The sequence below is a fragment of the Heteronotia binoei genome, chromosome 2, assembly GCF_032191835.1.
Source record: "Heteronotia binoei isolate CCM8104 ecotype False Entrance Well chromosome 2, APGP_CSIRO_Hbin_v1, whole genome shotgun sequence".
Taxonomy (NCBI): domain Eukaryota; kingdom Metazoa; phylum Chordata; class Lepidosauria; order Squamata; family Gekkonidae; genus Heteronotia; species Heteronotia binoei.
In genome coordinates, this window is record NC_083224.1 from 190,450,170 (window position 1) to 190,468,936 (window position 18,767).

Consider the following 18,767-nt stretch of genomic DNA (forward strand, 5'->3'; position numbering starts at 1 on the left):
GGCCCGCGTCCCTTCGCTCTCCCCTCCGCCAGAACGGCCGGGATTCGGCCTCGCCAGGCTGGGAGACCGATGGAAAGGCGCCGACAAACCGAGCCAGGCGCACCCTCTGACCTCCCCGCACCCCCCCCCCCCGTGCGACCTTTTAGCCTCCTCCCGGTTCCCAGTGGCAGGCAGCCCCCTTCCTGCTCCCCTGCGACCTCTTAACCCCCATGACAGCCCCCTCCTACCCACGAGTGAGCCATGACAGCCCCTCCTCTTAGTGCCCCCCATTGCAGCCCTCATGTGATCTGTTAGCACACCCCCCCCCCCCCCGGCAATTATTTGGGAATGTTTCGTTTCTGAGTTGCCCTTCTCTCAGGATCCCCCAGCCCTGCTGAGAAAAGCTACAACCTCTTATTGACATTACCTGTCAACGCTCTCTTTTGTCAAAACTCACTGTAAAAGTAGTGTCAGAGGGCCAGCCTTGTTGCTCCGCAGTAGAGGAGCTGGATTCAAGTCCAGCAGCACCTGAGAGGCCAACAAGATTTTCTTTTCTTTTTTTGAGCATGAGCTTTGATTCTCAAAATTTTCATTCCTTGAAAATCTCATTGGCCTCTGGAGAAGAGAGCTGTGACTTTTGAAAGCTTGTAACTCAAAAATCGTGTTTACTGGACTAGGATCTAACTGTTCCCTCATTATTGCTATTGATATATTTTGTATATAGTTGGTTTCCTAAGCTGCGAAAGAGATGAGTTGTCTTCTGATTCCTGCTGCTCTTCTTAAGAACATCTGTTTCCATGCTTCTGCTCCATTTCTCATTTCCTGGTTTTCCTTAATAATTAGTATTAATAGAAATGAATTTCCAAGGTTCTTAAGCTTTTTAGGCAAGAGATGTGTGTGTCCCCCCCCCCGGTTTCTGTCTCCTTGTTTTCCTGGTCATTATTAATAATATTCTGAGGTTTGTAAGTCATTTATTGGTATCCAACTTTCTCCCCAATGGGGATCCAAAATGGCTTGCATTGTTCTCCTCTCCGCCACTTTATTCTCACAACAACCCTGTAAGGTAGGCTAGGCCAAGAGAGTGTGACTGGCCTAAGGTTACCCAGAAGGTTCCTGTTATAGAGTGGGGATTTGAACCAGGATGTCCTAAATACTAGTTTGCCCTTCTAGCAACTACATCATGGTGGTTCCCTAGTTAAGAGAGTTTATCATGACAGTTCATCTCTCCCACCTTACAGACATACACCACTTTTGCCCATTCTCTTTCACCAAGATTGTTTGCAGGACTTAATTGTTGCTCTTATCCAAAATGGCTCTTCTCAAATCCCTTCCCCCGCCATACATCCCATTCTTGATGAGGCAGTTTCAAGCCCACTTTGATGCATCTTTACCCTCTAATAGCAAAAAAAATCCCCCCACAGGATGTTTTGTATATCCACCAGGTTTTATTTTTTCTAGACAATTAACAACCCTTAAGAACAACCCTGCCTCATATTCAGCATCATAGTCCCTTTTGATCATTCCATGTCCTAGAACAGTAAGTTTGCTTTTAGGGTTTATCTTCTATAGAGAATAAAATTCTTGTGACACGTTACATCCCTGTGGAAGAATTTCTCCCCTTACTTCTAATCATGTAACTGTTAGCTTCACTCATTCTCTGATAATGTAGTGTGTTTTCTAAAAAGTTAAACCTGCATTCTGCTCCCTATCTGTAATTTGCTGCTTCTTGTACTCCTCCCCACACCTGAAGAACACCGTTACCCAATTTATATAATTCCCACTTCTCTTCTTGGTGGTTAAAAGATGATGTAGTCAGGGGTGTGGTGGGCCATCCTGAGGAAGCAGAACCTCTTAAAGACTGCCTTGAGTGCTTTGTTAAATCCAAAAAGCAGATTTTGTGTTGGTGTTTGGAACATGTGCAAGTCTTCTCTTTATGTAGTAAAATAAGGGCTCTGCTTCATTTGGTTGGGGGCCATCTCATCAGGTATAGACTTTAAAGTATCAGGCCCTGCTCTGTGCTGTTGCAAACACCTCCCTTGAAACTTCATTCTCTTCCTGATATCTTTCCATTCTTTTTCGACACCCAGACAAATGTATGCTAATTTTTTCATACATTCAGAGAACCTTCTCTTGCATGTAGCTTGTTAGTTTCACCCCCAATCCTGCTTGATTTTCTGTGTGATGCTTTCACCAAGTAGTTCACATACGGTTGTGGTGGGTTTCTTGTTTCCTGCCCTCCTTAGCCCAATGTTTGGGATGAGGGGGTATCATATCTTTTCAGAAACTCTCTCATGAACCTGACATTAATCTTCAGCTGCTGGTTCTGAATTGGGCTGAAGATGCTTCTGAATGTTAGCATAAGGTTTCTAACTCCATATTCATGTTTCATGGAATAGAGTTTTTCTTCTTTCTGTGCCCCAGGAGCTTTGCTTTGACTGTGTTTGGAATGAGTCTTGTAGGTAATTTCTGCTCTTACATGCATGGGTTTATGGGGGTTGTTCATCTCTATTTATTATAGAATCATCGAGTTGGAAGGAACCTCCAGGTTCATCTAGTCCAGCCGTCTTCACAATGCAGGAAATTCACAGACACTTGCCCCCACACTCCCAATGACCCCTGCTCCATTCCTAGAAGATGGCAAAACAAACAAACAAAACCTGGATCTCTGGCAAAACTGGCCTGGAGAAAATTGCCTTTTGATCCCAAAGTGGTGATCGGCATTTCCCTGGGCAATGTAAGCCAGGCCATAGCCAGAACAAATGTAGAATCTGCAGCACCCCCACCCAGTCTTCCCTTTTTTACAACCTTACATGTAAGAAGGGGGCCAAAAGAACTAAGCACTGATGCAACCCTTCCTGTCCTCCATCTCATAATCTGTCTAAATCTGCATTGCTGTCAGATGGTGATCTAACCTCTGTTTAAAAATCTCTGAAGAAGAGAAGATATTGGATTTATACCCCACCCTCCACTTGTAGTCTCATGGTGGCTTACAAGCTCCTTTCCCTTCCTCTCCCCACAACAAAAACCCTTTGAGGTAGGTGGGGCTGAGAGAGCTCTGTCTAGGACTACTCTTGAGAGAGCAGCTGTTTCAGGAACTGTAACTGACCCAAGGTCACTCAGCAGGTACATGTAGAGGAGTCGGGAATCAAACCTGGTTCTCCCAGATTACTCTCATTTAAACACTACATCAAACTGGATCTCCCAAGCCCACCACCTCCAGAGAAGCCATTCCGTCAGGAAAACTCTTGATTTAATTTCATCCTATTGGTTCTGGTCTGACCTTCTGAGGAAACAGAAAACAACTGTGCACCATCCTCTGTCTGATAGCCTTTCTAGTACTTGAAGATGATTATCTTCAAGATGATGATCCTCTCCAGGCTAAACATATCAAACTTCTTCAACTTTTCCTCATAGGACTTGGTCTCCAGGCCTTGCACCATCGTAGTTGCCCTCCTCTGAACACATTCCAGCTTTATATCCTTCTTAAATTGTGGTGAACCAGACTGAACACAGTGTTCTAGGAGAGCGCACCATCTTCCAAGGAAGTCTATTCCACTGAGGAAACGCTCTACCTAGCAGGGAGTTCTTCCTAATGTTGAGCCGGAAACTCTTCTGATTTCATTTCAACCTGCTAGTTCTGGTCCCACCTCCTGGGACAACAGAAAACATTTCCGCACCATCCTGTATATGACAGCCCTTCAAGTACTTGAAGATGTTGATCATATCACCTCTCAATCTCCTCTCCAGGCTAAACAGGCCCAGCTCTTTCAACCTTTCTTGATATGTTGATCATATCACCTCTCAATCACCTCCTCTCCAGGCTAAACGTGCCCAGCTCTTTCTACTTGGTCTCCAGACCCCTCACCATTTTCGTTGCCCTCCTCTGGACCAGTTTGTCTATATCCTTCTTAAAATGTGCCCGAAACTGAACATAATACTCCAGGTGAGGTCATACCAAAGCAGAGCAAATTGATGCCATCACTTCATGTGATCTGGACACTATATTTCTGTTGATACAGCCCAAAATTGCATTTGCCTTTTTAGCTACCACATCACGTTGCTGACTCACGTTCAGTGTATGGTTCACTAAGACCCTAGATCTTTTTTGCACAGACTGCTGCCAAGATAAGTTTCCTCCATCCTATCATTATGCTTTTGATTTTTCCTACCTAAATGCAGAACTTTACATTTATCCCTGTTAAAAATTATCCCTTTTTTAGCCCAATGTCCCCAGCCTGTCGAGATCATCCTATATCCTGACTGTCTTCTACTGTATTTGCTACCCCTCCCAATTTAGTATTATCTGCACATTTAACATGCATTCTCTTTTATCCAAATCATTTAGAAGAAAAGGAGATTGAATTTATACCCCACAGAAAGCAGCAGTACTGCATTACTGTGGTCTGAACTCTCTTCTCACGACCTGAGTTCGATTCCGGCGGAAGCTGGATTCAGGTAACTGGCCCAAAGTTGACTCAGCCTTCCATCCTTCTGAGGTCGGTAAAATGAGTGCCCAGCTTGCTTGAGGGAAAGTGTAAAAGACTGGGGAAGGCAATGGCAATCCACCCCGTAAAAAAAGTCTGTTGTGAAAACGTTGTGAAAGCAACGTCACTCCAGAGTCGGAAATGACTGGTGCTTGCACAAGGGACCTTTCCTTCACTACCCGGAAGAGTCCCAGAGCAGTTTGCAATTTCCTTTCCCTTCCCCTCCTCACAACAGAAACCCTGCGAGGTAGGTGGAGCTGAGCAAGCTCTAACAGAAACTCCTCTTGAGAGGAACAGCTCTGTGAGAAGTTGTGACTGGCTCAAGGTCACATCACCAGGTATATGTGAAAAAGTGGGGAATGGAACCTGGTTCTCCCAAATAAGAGTCCGTGCACTTAACCACTACACCTACCTGGCTCTTTTGTTCAATATTTTTATTTATAATATATTTATAATATATTTATATATTTAAAGACATTGAACAAGACGTGATCCAGGACAGATCCTTGAGGCACTCCACTTGTCATTCCTCTCCAAGAACTCTAATAAGCAACTCTTTGGGTGTGATCTGTCAGCCAGTTACAGAACCACCTAACAGTAATAGGGACAAAACCATATTTTACCAACTTGTCAGCAAGAGCATCATTTTCAAAGACCTTATTGAAATCAAGATAAGTTGTGTCTACAGAACTCCCCTGATCGAGCAAGGTAGTAACTTTTCAAAAAAAGAGATAAGGTAAGTTTGACATGACTTGTTCTTGAGAAAACCATGCTGGCTGTTAGTAATCAAAGTCATCCTTTTAAATTACTCAAGGACTGACTGATTATTTGTTCTAAAACTTTTCCAGGTATAGATTTCAAGCTGATAGGTTGGTAGTTACCCAGATACACCTTTTCCCCTTTCTTGAAGATGGGAACAATATTTGCCCACCTCTTCTGGCACCTCACCTGTTCACCAAGAATTCTAAAAAATAGTGGCCAGAGGCTCAGAAATTACATCCACAAGTTCTTTTAGTACCCTTGGATGTAGTTCATCTGGTCCCAAGGACTTGGTTTCATTTAAAGAACCTAGGTGTTTATGTACTACTCCTAGGCTGATTCTAGGCTACAGCTCCCTTCTCTCATAATGTGTTCTGTATTTATTTATTTATTTATTTATTTATTTATTGTAGTTATATCCCGCCCTCCCCGCTGAAGCAGGCTCAGGGCAGCTCATAATACATAGCTTACAATAAAAAGCATTTACATTAAAAGCATTAAACAGTTTAAAAATAACTTGGTGCTAGTTTTGATACAGATTTAAGATGCCGTTCAATGACCTTAAGCATCCATTGGATCTAGCGACTTGGTGGCGGTGGTCCGCATTTCAGTTAAATGCTAACTGAAACAGTGTTGTCTTACAAGCCTTGCAGAACTGGGCAGAGTCCCACAAGACTCTGATCTCAGGCAGTTGGCTCTACCAATGAGGGGCAACAATTGAGAAGGCTCTTTCTCACGTTGTTTTCAGCCTTGCCTCCCTCAGTCCAGGAATCGATAGCAAGTTTTTAGCCATGTTGAGCATCTTTTCCCTTAGAAGAGAGAACTGAGGAAAAGTAGGAATTAAGCAGTTCTGCCCTCTCTTCATCACCCTTTACAATTTCACTTTCCTGTCTCAGTAATGGCCCTTGCTCTTTTTCTTCCTTTGAACATAAGAAAAGAACCTTTTTTTGTTGTTTTTAGTATTTCTTGCTAGCCTAAACCCATGCTGAGCTTTAGCTTTTCTAATTCTCTCTCTATAAGCACTGGTTATTTGTTTATATTCATCCTTGGTTAATAAGGCCTTCCTTCCATTTTCTAAATGAGTCTTTTTTATTTTTCAAGTGTTCAAAAAGCTGTTTATGGAGCCTTCTTGGCTTCTTTAGGTTCCTTCCATTTTTCCTTCTCCTAGGAATCGTTTGTGATCGTGCCTTCAAGATTTCAGTTTTAAGGAACCCACTCCTCTTGAACTCACTTCTCCTTAAGTATTTCTGACAATGGGATTCAACTCAGCATAATTCTAAGTTTGTCAAAATTTGCTTTCCTGAAGTTCAATGTATATGTCTGACTACATACAGCTTTTCCGTTCCCCAAGACTCTTAAATTCCAGAATTACAGGTCATTAGTACCCAGGGTGCCCACTACTTTCACCTTGTCAACAGTTCTTTGCTGCTGGTGAGAATCAGGTCCAAGATAGCAAATTCCTTGTTTCCTTCTCCACTTTCTGGAAAATGAAGTTGTCAGCAAGACAAGTCAGGAATTGATTTGTCCTTTCATTTTTAGCAGAGTTGGACTTCCAACAGATATCTGGGTAATTGAAATCTCCCATGACCACTGTGTCCCATTTCTTTATAGAGAACTTTGAATCTGTTCTAAGAGTGTCTCGTGTTTTAACAATTTATTGATAACATATGGTTACAAAACTTAATTATAAATTTTCAGTACTAACCCATATGATATTTCAACCCCCCCCCCCTCCAATGTTGACTTCCCCGGAGTTATAGATTTAAGTTCAATCCTAAAGGTACTACTAACCGATCAAAGTTCAATATATTTTTTTTCTCTCATTAATACTAAAAGATTGTCCAATGTCTTTTCACCTTCCACTCTTTCTCCATATATCCTTTAAATTTCTTCCACTCCTTTTTGAATATATCTAAATCATGGTCTCTTAGAGTTCTAGTAAGTTTGTCCATCTCACTCCACGATAAAACTTTCATAATCCAGTTCCATTTCTCTGGTATTTTTTCTTGTTTCCACAGCTGTGCATATAATGTCCTAGCAGCTGAGAGCAAGTACCAAATTAAAATCCTATCCTCCTTTGGAAATTTTTCTAATTGTAATCCAAGCAAAAAAGTCTCTGCAGTTTTCTTGAAATCGTACCCCAAAATTTTGGAGATTTCTTGCTTTATCATCTTCCAGTACTCTTTCGCTTTTTCACAAGTCCACCACATATGAAAGAAAGAACCTTCGTGTTTTTTACATTTCCAACATCTATCCAACATCTTTTTACTCATCTTAGCCAGCTTTTTCGGAGTCATATACCACCTGTACATCATCTTAAAGCAGTTCCATTCTAAGAGTGTCTCTTTCAAGTCCTCCACCTGGCTTGGTAGCACTCCTGGACCTGAAGCTGCTAGCTCATCTGAAGAGTCTGCTACTAGCAGAATACAAACCACTTATGGAGGGGGAAATGGTGTGTATTAAGTGAGACCAGTACTTACATCTGTGATTAGGGAGAAGAGACTGTTCCCTGTGACTCTGGATAGCTGTGCTGATGCAACAGCAAAGGAAAAGTGCTGTGTGCATAGCTAGTCATAATCTTGTCTTACTTTGCTTCCCGCAGCACAGTCCGGTTGTGGAGCTTTTGGGTACAGGAGGTACCAGTTTCATTTATTCCCATGGATGGCAGGGGAAGGGGCAGTGGCTCAGTGGCAGAGCATCTGCTTGTCATGCAGAGGTCCCAGTTTCATTCGCTGACTTTTCTAGTTAAAGAGCATCTGCTTGGCAAGCAGGAGGTGATGTGAAAGACTTCAGCCCGGGACCCTGGAGATATGCTGCCGGTCTGAGTAGACGATACAGAGTTTGGTGGACCCCTGGTCTGAATCAGTATGAGGCAGCTTAATGTTTGTGTTCATGGCTAAAGGGTAGTGGGAGCAGGTGGTGGAAAAGACCATCCTCTTGGCTAGGAGCCTGGAGAAAAGCTGCCAGTCAGAGGAGATAAGGCACAATAGAAATGCTATGAATGAATAAATACTGAACTGGGTGCTTTTAGGGCAGCTTCAAGGTTCATTACGGATTTTGTGTTGTAATTCTTACTAAACCCTGAATATGGATTCAGGTGGGTAGCCATGTTGGTGTGAAGCAATAGAATGAAGTTCGAGTTCATGCACACAACAGTCTATATCCAGAATTAACTTCGTTGGTCTTAAAGGTGCCAGTGGTCTTAAACGTTGTTCTAAATCCTGAATGTGTCGTAAACTCAGCATCTGCAGACAGAATAAAATATAATAATAAAAAGCCTCCGTGGTCGCGTGTTCTGGTTAATGTTTGAGGATCACAAATACTTTTGTAATGCATCCCAAAAAAATGCTCAATTTATCAAAATTAAGTCAGTCTGTAGGGGATTCTGGTGAACTGATTTGATTTGGTGAGCTGAGGCATTGGTTATGCAAAGTCAGTCTAGCTGTCTATTTGGCTTTGTCCTGTCATCCTTTGGTGCCAGTAAATCCTTTGGAGGTCATGGGTCCCAGCTCAGAATCTTGAAACTTGGTTTGAGTTGGAATTGTTATGTATCTCATTCAGGGCTGTATGCTGTACTTCTGAGCTATAGTTTATCTGTCTCCAGTACTAGTTGTGCAGAGGGCAGAACATTGTAGCTGTTACTGAAGTATTTGAAGTAACATTTGGCACTCACCGCTTTCTTGAGTAGTAAGAGATTTGAAGGCATAGCTCCCACAGGAGGGGGAATCTGAGGCATAAGATGTTCTTACTATATGCTTGTATATAAATTTGTTGAGCAAAGCTAGAAGGGTGGCGGCCAACAGATGGTGCTCACCTTTTCAAAGCTGCATTCACAGCCCCTGAAAGCAAACAGTCTCCATCGCTGGCTAGCTGTTTTCTCCTCCAAGATCAGGCCTCACTCAAGCATGTGAGGTGTTTCCAGTCAGCAGTAGCCACTTGCAGTCAAAAACCACTCAGCAGGGTTCTTCCAGCCATTAGTACCCATTAAAGAAAGCTCTTTAACAATAAGCAGCACAGAAATCTACTGATGGTGGGATGGTCACAGTATAACAGCATTCTCTTTTCAGTGTTTTCTTCTTTTTAGCTCTGGACATAGCCAGCTCTTGCAAACTTATATTTACGTATTTTCCCCCACTGATCTGTCAGCTGCTGTCTGCAAACTGGCAGTTCTTGGAATAATAGATCATTGGTTGTGGGGGGTATCTTTTGGGTTTTGTGATGCAGATGGGTTCTTTTTCTTGTGTAGCTTTTATGGCTTGGGGGTGCAAGGGTAGTATTGGAGTACAGGCTTGTTGTTGGATCACCTGCTAGAACAGTTTGCCAGAGTTGCCCTTTCTGAGATACAAACACTGAAAATAAGAGTTTGGGAGCAGGTAGGCTCACTTTTGTTTTTCAGGGCTTGGAACTTCCAAAGACTTGCTGACGTTAAGTGTGAGTTTGAAACAAGCAGAGGTATATAAGATTATGCGTAGGGACATTGTGGGTGCTCTCTCTAAGCATATGTACCTTGTCCCATAGAGGATGCTTGCTTGCTTCTACATGCTGGGCATTGTTTAGTGCACTTCCATTTGCACCTTTACAAGAGACTAGAACTTTAACGAGGACATTGCATTTATACTGGTGATCCCCAAACTGTATGCCCTTAGCCGAACAGAAGTGCGCATGCAAAAATTAAATAGCTGTGTTGAATACAGCCTGTCTCTTACTCTGCCTTGATACAGGAGTTGGCTTGATCAGCATTCGTCTCTCCCCCTTGACTAGTGTTTGGTCAGTGATATCCTGGAGTAAGGGTTGTGTTAAGTTCTCCAATGCAGGCAGACAGTTAATGGCTAAGCCTAACAGGTAGAGGAAATTTCTGAAACATTACCATTGCCCTGTGGTTCATTGGGCAAAGGGGAGGACAGAACAGCTGTAGGCAAAATTAACTGAGCTGTCCTGTTAGGGGGAAGGCAATGGCAGACCACCCCGTAAAAAGTCTGCCGTGAAGGAGTTCGGACTTCCGGGGGCTGGAAAATGGAGAGCTGAACTGCCTCTCATAAAAGAGGCAGCTGGAACCTCTGTGTGGGGGGTAGAGAAGGCAATCCAAAGCCTACTACCTACTTTTCTCATCCAGAGAATAGTCCAAAACACGCTTGGAAAACTTGGAGGAGATTTACTTTGGTGGAAAGGGAGCTCTGGAGGGGGATCCTTTGAAGCTTTGAAGGATCTCTGGCAACGAGTGTGTTAATTGTCTGCAGAGGATCTCCAGAGTCATTAAATTGACTTAAACTCACCAAGATCCAGCACCTCTATACTACAAATAACATCTGGATTACTATGAGGATGGTGTCTGCTTGTATAGCTTCTGCAGAAGGTATTGATTTTTATCTTTCTCTCCGGGACTAAAATAAGGATTTACAAAAATAATTAAAAGATGGCAAAAAGACTATAGCATGCTTATATAAAGAAGAGGAGGAGGGGTGAATTTGGAACTATTTAATATTAAAGAACAGAGTTTAAAAGTGAAAAAAAACAAGAATGTTTTGAATACTTGCGGTTTCTGAAGAACACCCCCATCGTCACAGCATTGCTGGTCAGTAGAATTCCACAGGAAGTGACGTTTTGTACCATCGCGTTATTTGATCACCAGTGAGAACGGGACTTGGAGGCAAGCAAAGCAGGAAGTAACCCTTGGAAGAAGGTCAAATTGCAAGTCAGCCAGCCTACTCTAGGACTGAAAAACCATAGAAAAACATTGGTGGCCTTTAAAAGAAGGGCAAAATAATTTTTTTTTTTAAGTGCTTGGGACTTTGAAAATTGGCGGAATTGGCATATTTGGACATTACAAAGTTAATACTATTGAACAGTACTGTTAAAAGCAACTATAGAGGCCTGAAAAGGAAGAAAATTTTTTGAAAAAAGGGGGTAAGGAAAGTTGCAACCGCCATTTTGGATTTTTTTAAAAATTGAAATATTAATATCTCGGCTTAGGGGGCCCCTAGAGCAGCCATTTTAGACTCATTGGAAAGAGCAAGTCTTGCTCTTTTAAATCTGATATATAGTTTTCAATTTGCAGAGATCAAACTTTCAAGCATTTTTTAATGTCAGATCACAAGCCAATACGTACAAGGGCCATCTCAATGGAAAAGATGCGAAAGCAGTTAGAGGCTATGGAAGCAAGGCTGATGAAAGGAATGAAGGAACTCAAGAAAGAAATTTAAAAAGACATTGAAGCTAGTACAGTAGCTCTAGAGAAAAAATTTGAAGACCTTAAAAATGAAACTGTAGTAACATCAAAAAAAAGTGGATGAAGTGGAGAAAAAAGTAAAAGAATATGATTCTACCTTAAAAAGTGTGCAAGAGAAAGCTTTATCGCAGGACTGTAAATTGATGGAAAACCTGGCACGTCTGAGAGGGGTACCTGAAAATGAACAAGATCTGAAGGACTATATAATAAAAATTATTGTGGATTTTTTGGAAGATGATTTAGAAACATCAAAATACCAATATGACTACGTGTATAGAGTCAATTCCCTTTATGCTAAGAAGAATAATTTACCAAGAGATGTAGTAGTAAAATTTTTGACACGGGACATGGTGGGAAGAATTATAGCCAAAAGCTTTGAAAACTTTGTGGTGGAAGGCAGTGTAGTGAGGATTATGTGAGAGCTGCCAAAGAAAGTACTGTCTGATAGAAAGACCAATAAAAAATTAACAGGAAAACTACGGGACAATGATATAAGGTATAGATGGATTTTACCAGAAGGTTTGAGTTTTGAACTCCAAGGCAGAAGGATTGCAATTACAAGTGTACAAGAACTGAGAAGATTTTTGGAAGAACATAAAGAATTTGGCGATACAGCTTAAAGAAGAAAACATAATGGATTACAAATTATTATCTTGGAATGTAAATGGACTAAATTCACCTCAAAAAAGAAAAGCAACATTTCATTGGATTACAAAGCAAAAATGCAATATAATTTGTTTACAAGAAGTTCACATTAAACAAATGGATTACAAATTTTTATGGAATAAGCAATTGGGTCTGGAATTTTATTCATTGGCTAAACAAAAAAAAAGAGGTATACTTTTTTATATTAAACAGGAATTGGAACCAAAAGAAATTTTTAAAGATAATAATGGGAAATATTTAGCAGTTGAAGTAACATTAAATACAAAAAAACCCCTCTGCTGCTGGGACTATATGCACCAAATGGTGCGAAAGACTCTTTTTAAAAAGAAATAATGCAACAGCTTGATCAAGTGTCTTATGAACAAATTATGATAATGGGAGATTTTAATGGCACAATTAATAATACGTTGGATAGATTGGGGAGGGAAAAAAAATAATAAAGAAGGGAAGCTGCCAAAATCTTTTTGTGAACTAGTCAAACAAGAAAACTTGGGAGATTTATGGAGGAAGTTCAACTCTGAGGTATGGGGTTATACCTTTTTGTCAGCAAGACACAATACTTTTTCAAGAATCGATATGATATGGTCTACAAAAGACTTAGGACTTATAACTAAAAATATAAAGATTCTTCCTAAAGTAAGAGCAGACCACAACCCGTTAATGTGGTCAGCTTAAGTCCATTAAAAAGACCAGAAGGTGGAGGCTAAATGAAGATTTACTACAAAACAAAGAAATAGGGATATCTCTTGAAAAAGAAACAAAAGCTTTTTTTCCAAATAAATGAAACTGGGGGCATGGAATTTCAAACGGTATGGGATGCATATAAATCTGTGATGAGAGGTATTCTAATTATATTGAACAATAAAGATAAAAAGAAAAAAGAAAAACAAAGGCTAGACATTCAAAATGAAATAAAGAAAAAGGAAATGGAACTAAGGAAAAAGACCTGGGAAAAAGAAAATTATTAGGGAGATCACAATGTTGCAGATACAACTGGGACATTTGTTGAATAAAGAAGTAGAGTGGAATTTGAAAAGACTGCAACAGAAATCTTTTGAAAGAGCAAATAAACCTGGTAAATATTTGGCTTGGCAATTGAAAAAAGAAAAGAGAAGCCAAAATTATAAGTAAAATAAGGATCGGTGAAAAGGAAATTGTAGATCAGGAAGGAATAAAAAGGGAATTTTTAAAATATTATGTCAAACTGTTTAAAAAATCAAAAATAGTAAAGAAAAGTTGGAGATATATTTGCAAAGAATAAATGTGGCTCCATTGACAGAAAATATGGGAAAAGTCTTAAATAAACCGATAGAAAAAATGGAAATTGAAGCAACGATAAATGTAATGAAAATAGGAAAAGCATCTGATTCAGATGGATTTACAGTAAAATTTCATAAAGTGCTCAGAGAAAGGTTAATACCCAAACTGCACAAATTGATGAATATTGTAAGAATGGAGGGGAAAGTACCGAATTCTTTGATTCCAAAAGAAGATAGAGATGTCACAGAAGTAAAAAATTATAGACCAATTTCATTGTTAAATATGGATTATAAAATATACACAAGAATATTAGCAGAAAGACTTAGGGGGGGGGGGCGCTCCTTTGAGGGATCTCCAGAGACGAGTTGCGTTTTCATCATCTGCAGAAGTTTCCAGAGTCATTAATTTGACATAAGCTCGACAGGATCCTAGTCTTCTTTGATACTGCTAAATATCTAAAGCTGTACAAGACTGGTGTTGATCTGGATAACTACAGAAAAGGCACAGATTGCTATCTTTCATTCCGGGACTAATTAAAGTTAAACAAAATAAAATCAGAAGGTGGGAAATTGAAATCTAGAAAGCTTGCAAGAAGGGGAGAAGGGGTGAAATTTGGACTTTGTAAATTTAAAGGACAGTGCTAAAAAGTGGAAAGGAATTTATTGTTTTGTCTACTTGAGGTTTTGGAGAAAAGGCCCCATCGTCATAGATTTGCAGCTCCCACAGCCAACACAGGAAATACGTCAAGTATTGTGAAATCTCTCTACCAGCAAAAACGGGATTTGGTGGCAAGCAAAGCAGGAAGTATTGGATGGAAAAGGGAAATCATTGAAGCAGCCAGCCTACTCTAGGAATATAATATCATAGAAAAACATCGGCGGCCATTGCTAGGAGGCTAAAATTTAAATAACATTTTTAAAGTGTTCGGGACATTAAAAGTTGGTGGAGCCGACAGAGGTGACGATTATAAGGAAAATACTATTGGACATTACTGTTGGCCTCTAGAGGAAAAAGGAAAACAAATTTAAAGTGAGGCAGAAAGTCGTGACCGCCATTTTGGAAAAAATAAAAACTTTAAAATTTAATATCTGAACCCAGGAAGAAAGAGATAACTGCTTACAAAAAAGAAATGAGAAAAGATATTGAAGAGCTAAAAAAAGATATAGAGGATCTCAGAAATGAGACTGTGGTGACATCAAAAAAAGTGCAAGAGGTGAAGGGAGAGTGAAAGTACATGCTTCCACCTTGTAAAAATACAAGAAAAAGTGGCAATTCATGACTGCAAATTGATGGAGACCCAGATACGTCTGAGAGGAGTACCTGAGGATGAAGAAACTGATTTGAAAGAATATATAATAAAAATAATTGCAGAATTTTTGGAGGAAGATCCTGAAGGGACTAGAAACATGTATGACTATATGTATAGAGTGAACTCACTATATGCCAAAAAAAAAATAATCTACCAAGAAATGTGGTTATAAGATATACGACAAAAGAAATGGTGGGGAAAGTCATGACTAAAAACTTTGAAAAGACATTGATAATGGGAGGCAGCAGAGTAAGAATTATGAAGGAGTTGCCAAGACAAGTGATAAATGACAGAAGAGCATATAAGAAATTGACAGAAAAATTATGGAACAATGAAATGAGGTATAGATGGATAATACCTGAAGGTTTGAGCTTTGAGCTACAAGGAAAAAGGATTACAATTACAAGCACACAGGAACTGCGTGGATTTTATGAAGAACATAAAGAATTTGCACCATGATGGATTACAGATTATTATCTTGGAATGTAAATGGACAATTCACCACAAAAAACAAAGGCAATGTTTCATTGGATTAAAAAGTAAAATTGTAATATAGTTTGTTTACAAGAAGTACATATCAAACAAAAGGATTACATATTTTTATGGAATAAGCAATTGGGACTAGAATTTCATTCATTGGCCGAACAGAAGAAAAGGGGAGTGATTTTTTTATATTAAACAAGAATTGGACCCCAAATTAGTGTTTAAAGATAAAGATGGAAGATTTGTAGCGGTAGAAATAATATTAAATGCAAAAAAACCATTGTTACTGGGACTGTATGCACCAAATGCAAAAAACCCCCGTTGTTACTGGGACAATGCACCAAATGGAGCAAATGATGCTTTTTAAAAAGACATTATACAACAATTTGATGAAGTGCCATATGACCAAGTTTTGATAATGGGGGACTTTAATGGAACAATTAAGAACACACTGGATATGTCTGGGGGGAAAAATAATAAAGAAGGAAAATTGCCAAGGTCTTTTTTTTATTCGTCAAACAAGAAAATTTGGAGGATTTATGGAGGAAATTTAATCCTGAAGTGTGCGACTATACCTTTTTTTCAGCAAGACATAAAGCTTTTTCCAGAATTGACATGTTGTGGGGGTACTAAAGATTTAGGCCTTTTAACAAAGAAAATAGAAATTTTACCTAAAATAGGGGCTGATCATAACCCAATAATGTGGATTACAAAATTGTCTAAAAAGTTGAGAAGATGGAGATTGAATGAAGATTTACTACAGAATAAAGAAATAGTGACATCTCTAGAAAATGAAACTAAAGCTTTCTTCCAAATAAATGATAAAGAAGATATAGAATTTCAGACAGTGTGGGAGGCTTATAAAGCAGTAATGAGAGGAATATTGATTACATTGAATAATAAAGACGAGAGGGCAAGAGAAAAACAGATGCTGGACATTCAAAATGAAATAAAGAAAAAAGAAGGGGAACTGAGAAACAGGACAGGGGGAAAAATTATGAGAGAGATTACAATATTACAAACACAAATGAGACATTTGTTAAATAAAGAACTGGAATGGAATCTGAAAAGATTGCAGCAGAAATCTTTTGAGGGAGCAAAAAACCCTGGAAAATATTTGGCCTGGCAACTGAAGAAAAAGAGAGAAAGTAAAATTATTAATAAAATTGTGGTGGAGGGAAGAGAGGTGGAAGATCAAGAAGGAATAAAAAGAGAATTCTTTATGTATTATGCCAAATTATTTAAGGGTGTTAAAGTAAAGAAAGAAAAGATGGAAGAATATTTACAAAAGATTAAAATAGCACCTTTAACAGAAAATATGGGAAAAGTTTTGAATGATCCAATTGAAAAAATAGAAATTGAAGCAGCAATTAATGCAATGGAAAATGGAAAAGCATCTGGGCCAGATGGACATACAGCTACAATTTTTAAAACCCTCAAAGAGGAGTTAATACCGAAACTTCAGAAATTGATGAATGTGATAAGAATAAAAGGGAAAATACCAAATACGTGGAAGGAAGCTGTTATTTCGTTGATTCCAAAGGAAGATAGAGATGTCATGAATGTAAAAAATTATAGACCAATCTGAGTATTAAATAATGACTATAAAATATACACAAGAATCTTGGCAGAACGGCTTAAACAACATTTGACAAATTTTATAAAGGAAGATCAAACGGGGTTTCTCCCCAAAAGGCAAATAAGAGACAATATTAGAACTGTTGTAAATATTGTAGAATATTATGAAAGACATCCAGAAAAGGAAGTAGCATTATTCTTTGAAAGCATTTGATAATTTAAATTGGGACTTTATGTTTGCAGTAATGGAGAAAATGGAGTTGGGGGAAAACTTTATAAGGATGATAAAAGCAATATATACTGAACAACGTGCAAGACTATGTATAAATGCAGATCTTATAGAAGACATGATAATTAGCAAAGGTACAAGACAAGGCTGTCCGCTTTCCCCACTGTTGTTTATAATGACTCTTGAAATCTTACTGATGCAAATCCAAGAAGATAAAGAAATAGAAGAATTAAAAGTAAAAGGATTTATTTACAAATATAGAGCATTTGCAGATGATATAATGTTTATAAATGAAAATCCTATACAAGTCACATCTTTGTTGTTAGCTAAAATACAAGAATATGGGGAATTGGCGGGACTTTGTATTAATAAAGAAAAATCAAAACTTCTATGTAAAAATATGCAAGTAAACAAGCAAAAGGAATTGCAGATGCTAACGGGTTGTGAAGTTACCTCTAAGGTAAAATATTTGGGTGTGGAGATAACAATGAAGAATATTGATTTGTTCAAAAATAATTATGAGAAGCTATGGCATAAAATGGATGAAGATATGTTAAAATGGAATAAACTTAATTTGTCATTGTTGGGCAGATTAGCTGCAATTAAAATGAATATTCTACCAAGAATAATGTATTTGTTTCAAACTATCCCGATTGTGAAAGACAGTAAACAATTTAATAGATGGCAAAGAAAAATTTCAGAGTTTGTGTGCGCTGGGAAAAAACCAAGGATTAAAATGAAAATTTTAAAAGATGCAAAAGAGAGAGGCGGATTCCAATTACCAGATTTAAAATTATATCACGAAGCAGTTTGTTTAGTGTGGATAAAAGAACTGATGATGCTGTTAAACAAAAAACTCTTAGCGTTGGAAGGTCATGGAAATAAATTTGGCCGTCATGCTTATATGTATTATGGGGAAAAAAAGATGGATGTTTTTTTCTCTCACCATTATATAAGAAATAATTTGCTAAATACATGGATGAAATATAAGAAATATGGAGATGAGAGAAAACTGTTATGGATAGTGCCAGCCGAAGTGATAAAAATAACAGCTGAGACGGGTGAAGAAAAGTGTTTGTCATATAATCAACTATTAAAAATACAAAGTGGCCAAATAGAATTGAAAACTGCTGAAGAGCTGAATAATAAATATGATTGGTTCCAAATGAACAAATAAAGAGCTTGGTGGATAATGATATTAAAATAGAAGGAATAGGAAAAGAGCAAACGGAAATGGAAAGAGTTCTACTTGGAGACAATGAAAAATTAATTTCAAAAATGTTTTAAAATGATGTATAGATGATATATGACCCCTAAAAAGTTGGCAAAGATGAACAATAAGATGCCAGACAGATGTTGGAAATGTAATAAACATGAAGGTTCTTTCTACCATATGTGGTGGACTTGTGAAAGAGCAAGAAAGTATTGGCAGATGATTCAACAAGAAATTTCTAGGATCTTGGGATATGAATTTAAGAAAATTGAAGAGACTTTTCTGTTGGGATTACAAATGGAAAAATTTCCAAAAGAAGATAGAACTATAGTTTGGAACTTGCTTTCAGCTGCTAGGACATTATATGTGCAGTTGTGGAAGCAAGAAAAAATACCAGAGAAATGGGATTGGATTGTAAAAGTTATGACATGGAGTGAAATGGACAAATTAACAAGAATTTTATGAGTTAGAAGTTTTTAAGATGGAGTGGAAAAAGTTCAGAAGATATGTAGAAAAAGAGTGGAATCTAAAAGGACATTGGACAATTTTTGATAATGATTAAGTCTTAGAAGGAAGAAGAA

At 38.5% G+C, this 18,767-nt stretch overlaps 1 protein-coding gene across 1 annotated transcript in view; it reads left to right on the forward strand.

The window, feature by feature from the left end:
- GNA11 (G protein subunit alpha 11) overlaps window positions 1–18,767 on the forward strand; it is a 52,046-nt gene that overhangs the window by 259 nt on the left and 33,020 nt on the right. The window lies entirely within an intron of this gene.